The following is a 9,666-nucleotide window of genomic DNA, read 5'->3' on the forward strand; positions in this document are numbered from 1 at the left end:
AGGCATCCGCCCTGATGTTCTTGGAACCGGGTAGGTAGGAGACCACGTAATTAAAACGTGACAAGAACAGAGCCCATCTGGCCTGACGTGGTGTCAATCTCTTGGCCTCAGAAAGGTAGGTCAGATTCTTGTGGTCCGTCAGGATGAGGACCGGAACCACCGAACCCTCGAGCAAGTGCCTCCATTCTTTAAGGGCCTGCACGATGGCCAATAACTCCCTGTCACCAATCTGATAGTTGCACTCCGCGGAAGACAGTTTCCGGGAGTAAAACCCACAAGGAAGCAGAGGACCCTCTGGTGTTCTACGCTGAGACAGAAGGGCGCCTACTCCCGTCTCAGACGCGTCCACCTCGAGGACAAAGGGCAACCCAGGGTTGGGATGCGACAGAATCGGAGCCGACACAAAGGCGGACTTTAGAGCCTCAAAAGCTCGGATGGCCTCGAGCGGCCAGACCTGGGAATTACTGCCCTTCCTGGTCAGATCCGTGAGAGGCTTGGCTAGCATGGAAAAGTCCCTGATGAACTTCCGATAATAATTGGCGAAGCCCAAAAAGCGCTGCAGGGAACGAAGACCACTGGGCTGGGGCCACTGTAAGACAGCCGAAACCTTCTCAGGATCCATGGAGAACCCCTCAGCGGAAATGATGTAACCTAAGAAGGTTACCTGGGATCGGTGAAATTCGCATTTCTCAAGCTTACCGAACAGCTTGTTCTCTCGTAACCGTTGCAACACTCGTCTGACATCCAGAATGTGGGCCTCCATGGATTCAGAATATACCAAGATGTCATCCAAATAGACCACCACACACTGCTGCAACAGGTCACGGAAAACATCGTTGATGAATTCCTGAAAGACTGCGGGCGCATTGCACAACCCAAAGGGCATAACCAAGGATTCATAATGACCGGTCCTGGTGTTAAACGCGGTCTTCCACTCATCGCCCGCCTTGATCCTTACCAGGTTATATGCCGCCCTCAGGTCGAGTTTGGTAAAGACCGTGGCCCCTTTAAGGCGATCGAACAGCTCGGAAATCAAGGGTATCGGGTAAGCGTTCTTGATCGTGATGCGATTGAGACCCCTGTAATCGATGCAAGGCCTCAACTCACCGCCCTTCTTTTTCACAAAGAAAAATCCAGCCCCTGCCGGGGACGAGGATTTGCGAATGTGTCCGCGTGAAAGCGCCTCCCTCACGTACTCCTCCATGGCCTCATTCTCCGCTACCGACAGTGGATAGACTTTGCCACGAGGAGGAACGGCACCAGATTGTAACTCTATGGCACAATCGTATGGGCGGTGCGGAGGTAGGGCAACCGCGCGCACCTTATCGAATACATCCCGGTACTCCTCGTATTCAGGAGGCAACAGAGAGTCCGAGGAAGTACACAGCAACTTGACAGACCCATGGATGCAACTAGCCCCACACTGCGGTGACCACGAGAGGATCTCGGCCGATCTCCAATCGAAAGTCGGATTATGCTTCTGGAGCCAGGGGTACCCCAAGACCACCGAGTAGTGTGGAGACGAAATAACCTGGAGGCAGACCGACTCTCTGTGAACGGCACCAATGGCTATCCCCACTGGAAGGGTCTCATGAGTCACGTGTGGCGGCAGAAGGGGTCTGCCGTCTATCGCCTCAAGAGCCAGTGGGGAACCTCGAGCCTGCAGAGGAATGGAATTGGCGGCAGCGAACACATTATCAATGAACAAACCACCAGCACCAGAGTCCACCAACGCCTGGGTCGTCACCGAGCCCCCGACCCAGGAGAGGACAACAGCGATCAGTGGTTTGTCAACACGGGAAACCGGGGACGAGGAGACTCCACCCAAGATCTGCCCCCGACAGGATCTCAGGTGCGAGCGTTTCCCGGACGGTTCGGACATGCCAACCGAAAATGCCCACCGAGACCACAGTACATGCATCGGCCCTCGCGTCTCCGGAGTACCCTCTCCCCCTCGGACAGGTGAGCAAACCCCAGCTGCATGGGTTCACCCCCAGACAAGTCATCCCCAGGAGGCGTGGGAGGAGAGGGAGGCACGGGTGGGACAGCAAACGTAGGCGCCAATCTGTTAGAAAACCTCCGCAGGCTCTCCTTAAAGGAAGGTCTCTCCCTGAGTCTGGTGTCAATCAAAATCAGGAAAGAAATAAGAGACTCGAGCTCCACTGGTAGGTCCTTAGCTGCAACCTCATCCTTCAAGGCATCCGAGAGACCATGAGAGAAAGCAGCGACCAGAGCCTCATTATTCCAGCCCACCTCTGCTGCCAGGGTACGAAACTCAATGGCGTATTCAGCTACGGATCGTGAACCCTGTCTGATGGACATAAGGAGCTTCTCAGCAGAGGCAGCACGAGCCGGCACATCGAATACCTTCCGAAGAGAAGCAACAAAACCGGAAAACTCGGCAACCACCGGATTGTTGTTCTCCCATAAAGGGCTGGCCCAGGCCAAGGCCTTGTCCGAGAGCAGCGAGATCAAGAAGCCCACCTTTGATCTCTCAGTGGGAAAGGCATGTGGCAGCAACTCGAAATAAATGCCCACCTGGTTAAGGAAACCTCGGCACTGAGTTGGCTCTCCCCCAAAACGCTGTGGAAGAGGGGCAGAACCGGTCATACCCCGAAACACCGCAGGTGCAACAACAGGTGTCGGGGTAGACTCTGGCGCAACAACCGGAGCGGCAGTAGGAGCGGACCCAGGAGCGACAACCGACCCATCGGCAACAGGAGCGAAATGAGCCGTGCGTTCAAGCAGGGTTTGCAACGCCACAGCGAACCGACCCAACAGGTGATCCTGCTGATCAAGTCTGGCAACCAGCGTGGGTAGCGAGGATGGCCCTGTACCGTCAGAATTCATGGCTTGGTCCTAATGTCACGGAACCATGAACCAGACGTACAACAAGGGATAAGTGAAAATAAGAAGGCTTTATTGAAAATAAAGCTGTAAAGCAAAAGTCCAAACGGATGGCGAAACCGAAGCAGAGTCTTAGCGAAGCCAGAGGTCAGGAACCAGAAGGGTAGTCAGACGAAGCCAGGATCAGGAACCAGCAGGGTAGTCAGACGAAGCCAGGATCAGGAACCAGCAGGGTAGTCGGACGAAACCAGGATCAGGAACCAGCAGGGTAGTCGGACGAAACCAGGATTAGGAACCAGAAGCAGCAGCAGTCTAGAAGCATGTGAACACAGGAGGACCAAGCAAGGAACTGAAGCCACAGACCTCCTATATATATGAGCTAGGCATCCAGCTCCTCCCAGTGGGAAGGAGGAGCCGCAGGGTGGGAGGCTACAAGAAACCCAGAAACCAAGATGGCCGCCAGCACATGTCAAACGAAGGAGAACAGCAAGAAGGTAAGACCATGACAGTTACGAAGACAACATGTATCCAGTATATTATATATTTCTCATTAGGAGAATATCTGTCTCTAAAAGTGTCTGTGAAGATGTGTGTTTTGTAACAATTATTCACATCTTTGGTATGACAGAGGAGGTACTGATATCTCTGTGAGAAAACAAGGCCATTTATTATACATAAATCAACAGTGTGAGAAACGTTCAGAGAGACGCCTAGAGGTCTGTCTCTAATTGCTACAAGTGTCAGAATTAATCCCTATAGCTTTGAATTAAAGCTTCTAAGGTCAAAATGTATATTCAGACTTACATAAGTTAACCCTTTATACTATGATGCAGATAGCTTATACAGCAGTGCCACCTAGGTATGAGTAGGTGACATTACAACAGTAGCAAAAGTGCATTCTGGGTAAGGTTATGATGTCACATTTTTATCAATGGTCACGCCCATCCGACAATGATTGGAAAGTTCCAAACTAGGAAGGTGTGTCTAACTGATAAATTTGTGATCATAAACCATACACAGAAGGAGAAGAAGAGGGGGAAAAAAAAGAAAAAGAGAGAAAAGGAGAGAAGAGACAAGTAAAGCTCTCTAGAGGGGTCTATCAAGATGAAAGCCATGGTAAGATGCGCTATGATGGACCACCCAGCTTTTCTAGGAGCAGAAGTGAGATTCCTACTAGGACTTGGTAAGAGACACAGAAAATGATATTTCCTTTTATTAAGACTAATTTGATAGTGTTGGTGAAATTATACCATCTAGATTGGCGAATAAATAAATAATTAAATTAATTGATTATCTCCATATTGACATGTAGTCTTAGGATATTGTGAGGCTTCATTCTACCTGCAGAAGAATCTAGACTCATAATCTAGCAAAGCATTAAATAATTGCATATATATATATATTGATAGAACATTCTTCGCCAAGCTGAGTGATGGATTCCCACAGGAAAGACTTGTTTCAAGTCCTTCCTGTTTAAGATCCTAGATCTCTGTTATTTGTCTTAATAGTCTTACCAAAGTTATATATGTGAAAATAGTCCAGGATGGGGCGGAAGGATATAGTTGTCTCTTCTAAGTTATATCCTTGAATGGATTTGCCCATCTTGAAGTCATGTGATGTGTAGTTGGTTAGAGGGGGGTGGAATGTATTTAGCGTTCTATATTGATGTCTAGGATTAGACATGCCCATCCTGATATCATGAGGTTTTCTCTGAACAGAAGTAATGTATATAACTTATGTTCATATTTTGATATCCTAACCTAATAATAGCTTGGTTATAATGTGACAAGTTATTTCCACTCACATGTATTGTTAAGCTTGTAATGCTTTATATTAGCGCTATATATATTCATTTGCATGTATCATTGTGTTTATTTACTTATATATGTTTATAATCTTGTGTAACCACTAAATCTGCATATTTTTATAATACCTGTGTATTATTGCATAATGCAGAACTACATTTTATCATTAACATCATCTCACGTCAAAAAGAACTTATTTATCTGAGGAAATAGTCGGACTCAGATGTGAATTGTATCAATTAGGTTGTCTACAATTCACCAGGTCATGATTTTAAGAATTTATGACAAATTTAATAAATTTATTTTTTATGGTTAATTATTTTTATGACCATAATTAATAATTCTTAATTGAATTATTACTCCCGACAACGCACACCAACCCTTAAGGAAGTGCTACAGGGAACAGGCTGTGAAGCAAGCTGTGCCCATGGCTGGAAGGAAACCATGAAGCGTATTCCAGGAAGGAAAATGCCTAAGAGGACAGAGCCCAGGCTGCGGCGGTGAATGGGGAAACACCGGAAGCTGATCACCACTGAGCACGGAGCCCGGCACCGCGGTGGTAAGTAGGGGAACATTTGCAGTCAGCAACCGCTGTTAGGGTCCATTCACATGTCCGTAGTGTATTGAGGATCCGTCCAGCACCCCCCATAGAACTGCCTATTCTTGTCCGCAATTGCGGACAAGAATAGGACATGTTCTATTTTTTTGCGGAGCCGCGGCCCGGAAGTTCAGGGCCACACTCCGGAAATGCGGATGTGGAGAGAACATAGTGTGCTCTCCGCATCCATTCCTGCCCCATTGAGAATGAATGGGTCCGCACACGTTCCCGATATTGCGGAACGAATGCGGACCCATTTGCGGACGTGTGAATGGACCCTTACACTAAGGATGTCTCCAATTTTCATAAGGACCCTAAAGCTGCTACCTGCAGCTACCATGACACTTTACTTAAACATTACACATTATAATACTACCGTACTGCAGATTTAAAGGGGTTGTCTTATTTCAGCAAATAGCATTTATCATGTAGAGAAAGTTAATACAAGCCACTTACTAATTTATTGTTATTATGCATATTACTTCCTTTGCTGGCTCGATTCATTTTTCCATCACATTATACACTGCTTGTATCCATCAGTGACCATGCTTGCACACTATAGGAAAAATCACCAGCCTATGCGCTGTCCCACTGTCCCAGCCACCAGAGAGGCCTGCGCTTTTTCCTATAGTGTGCAAGCACGACCACCACTGATGGACTGCAGGGTGGTTGTAACCATGCAAACAAGCAGGGAGGGAAGGAAGGAAGCAATATGGATAAAAAATACTTTAGTAAGTAGCTTGTATTAACCCCTTAAGGACACAGCCATATTTCACCTTAAGGACTTGGCCATTTTTTGCAAATCTGACCAGTGTCACTTTAAGTGCTGATAACTTTAAAACACTTTGACTTATCCAGGCCATTCTGAGATTGTTTTTTCGTCACATATTGTACTTCACGACACTGGTAAAATGAAGTAAAAAAAAAATTCATTTTTATTTCTAAAAAAATACCAAATGTTCCAAAAAATTTAAAAAAATTGCAAATTTCCAAGTTTCAATTTTTCTACTTCTATAATACATAGTAATACCTTCAAAAATAGTTATTACTTTACATTCCCCATATGTCTACTTGATGTTTGGATCATTTTGGGAATGATATTTTATTTTTTGGGGATGTTACAAGGCTTAGAAGTTTAGAATCAAATCTTGAAATTTGAATAGAAATGGGACGGCTCACTCACTAGATACACGGATTGGTGCCAATGTCAAAAATAGAATCACCCCTTCAAAACAGTAAGATTAAAATAATATTGGACCGGCACTCAAACATATGGGTTCACGCAGAGAACCAGTTTAGTATGGTAAAATAGTGCAATTTAATAAACATATAATACATAAAAACATACATACACATAATAGTAGGATGGATGAGGCAATAAGTAAATTAACTCAAATAAAGTCCCATATTTGTGCAAATATTTTCTGGAAAATCGATTGCAAACACTATCCAAATTATGAATAGGAAAAATCGATAGGAAAAAATCGGTAGCAAATAGTCTTCAACTGTAATGAGTGATACTCACTTTTGCGCAGCCTTTGTGGCGTCCCACGTGTAAGAGCGCTTACCTTGGTGTCGGTTTAATCAGATGCAAACGGCAAGGTGTAATTGCTTAACTTACGTCATAAAATCGGATCTCCGTAAGATCGCTTCAATTATCGCGAGATGAGCTGTTTCTTTTTCTTTCTCTTTCGTATGATACAGACTCTGTCAATCGCGGCTAAAATCGTGGTGAAGCTTCGATCTTATGATCATGGATTATTATCAGTAGCCAGCCGTTAATAAAGTCGACCACCAGTCGGTTTGCTTACATTCGTTTCAGATGATGATTTCCTAGGTCTCTTTCAGTATTGCATGGCCATGCTTCGAATTTCGGACTCTTTATGAATATCCCATCGATCCCAGACGCGTTTCGAAAATAGATCCCTATTTCTTCCTCAGTGGGTTTGTTCATATTCAAGAGTCCAAGACCTTATATACTTGTCTGTTAATTGCTGGGGCGGATCCCAGCAAATCAAGCAAAGAACACAACACATGGGACAGGGGTGGACCAGCAAGTATTCACCCCCTTTTTTCTTTCAAAAATCCGCATTGCGGTAATAATGCGTCTTTGATGCGATTTATTCCGCATACATGCATTTTTGGGGAAATAGTTGCAGAATATCATATTATTTAAACCAATGTTTCTAAATCGCAATCCCACTTATAGATTTAAAATAACAATTAAATACAATATATTGCACATAAATTTGGACGCTATGAACTAAAATCAATATATACACATGTACTATGCTGGTTTGCGGATCTTCATACATACAGTAAAATAACATAAAATTTTATAAAATTGTAATAATTTTTTTCCCTAAAATTTGAAGTCAGTTCCAAGATGGAGTTATATGGGGGTGCCCATCACCAAGGGGACATCCCAGTGCTGATAGACAGACAGACATGGGATATCCCTTCGGCAAGGGGCATCCCCACAAATCCTTTACCATATTTTTCACAGGAAGCCGAAAATCTCCAATTCGGCATTTAATAGTGCAGGTGATACACTGCCAAACTCAAATATTCGCCTAGACTCCCTCTGTGACATTTTTGCGATATAGTTGCCTCCCCTCCAGTGCTTATCTACCTTCTCCAGTGCCGCAAATGTCAAACCCCTTGGATCCTGATGATGGAACTCTTTGAAATGTTTGGATAAGGGATGAGTTAACATTCCTTTTTTTTATATTATTAATATGTTCGGCCAAGCGTACCCTCAAGAGTCGCTTTGTTCTGCCGATATATTGTTTTTGGCACGGACACTGGATAATGTAGATAACACCGGAGGAATTGCAAGTGAGGCATTCTTTAATGTCAAGGGTAAAGTCATTCTGAGTCGACGCAAATCTAGTAATCTTCTTACTAGATGTAGTGCTTCTACAGCCGACACACCTACCACATCTATAGAAACCCTTCATTTGTACCCAATTTTGCAATGAACGCAACACATGGAACTGACTTCAAATTTTAGAAAAAAAAATTATGAAAATTTTATGCAATTTTATGTTATTTTACTGTATGTAGGAAGATCCGCAAACCAGCATAGTACATGTGCATATATTGATTTTAGTTCATAGCGTCCAAATTGATGTGCAATATATTGTATTTAATTGTTATTTTAAATCTATAAGTGGGATTGCGATTTAGAAACATTGGTTGTGATTAATATGATATTCTGCAACTATTTCCGAAAAAACGCATGTATGCGGAAAAAATTGCATCAAAGACGCATTATTACCGCAATGCGTTTTTTTGAAAGAAAAAAGGTGGTGACTACTGGCTGATCCACCCCTGTCCCATGTGTTGCGTTCGTTCTTTGCTTGATTTGCTGGGATCCGCCCCAGCAATTAACAAACAAGTATATAAGGTCTTGGACTCTTGAATATGAACAAACCCACTGAGGAAGAAATAGGGATGTATTTCGAAACGCGTCTGGGATCGATGGGATATTTATAAAGAGTCCGAAATTCGAAGCATGGCCATGCAATACTTAAAGAGACCTAGGAAATCATCATCTGAAACGAATGTAAGCAAACCGACTGGTGGTCGACTTTATTAACGGCTGGCTACTGATAATAATCCATGATCATAAGATCGAAGCTTCACCACAATTTTAGCCGTGATTGACATAGTCTGTATCAGATGAAAGAGAAAGAAAAAGAAACAGCTCATCTCGAGATAATTGAAGCGATCTTATGGAGATCTGATTTTATGACGTCAGTTAAGCAATTACACCTTGCCGTTTGCATCTGATTAAACCGACACCAAGGTAAGCGCTCTTACACGTGGGACGCCACAGAGCTGCGCAAAAGTGAGTATCATACTCATTACAGTTGAAGACTATTTGCTACCGATTTTTTCCTATCGATTTTTCCTATTCATAATTTGGATAGTGTTTGCAATCGATTTTCCAGAAAATATTCGCACAAATATGGGACAGTATTAATTTCCCTCAAACAACCTGCATTGTATGGACTTTATTTGAGTTAATTTACTTATTGCCTCATCCATCCCACTATTATGTGTATGTATGTTTTTATGTATTATATGTTTTATTAAATTGCACTATTTTATCATACTATACTGGTTCTCTGCGTGAACCCATATGTTTGAGTGCCGGTCCAATATTATTTTAATCTTACTATTTAAATCTTGAAATTTTTCAGAAATTTTCAAAAAAACCAATTTTTAGGGACCAGTTCAGGTCTGAAGTCACTTTGCGAGGCTTACATAATAGAAACTGAAGAGAAATGTGACTCCATCTTGTCTTCTCTAAATATGTAATGAATTGTTATAACATCTCACCCACGCTGTGAGTTAGGTTCACTTATCTGTCTCAGGACAGATTCTGGAAATATCCTAGAACTAGAACAA

The sequence above is a fragment of the Bufo bufo genome, chromosome 3, assembly GCF_905171765.1.
Source record: "Bufo bufo chromosome 3, aBufBuf1.1, whole genome shotgun sequence".
NCBI lineage: Eukaryota > Metazoa > Chordata > Amphibia > Anura > Bufonidae > Bufo > Bufo bufo.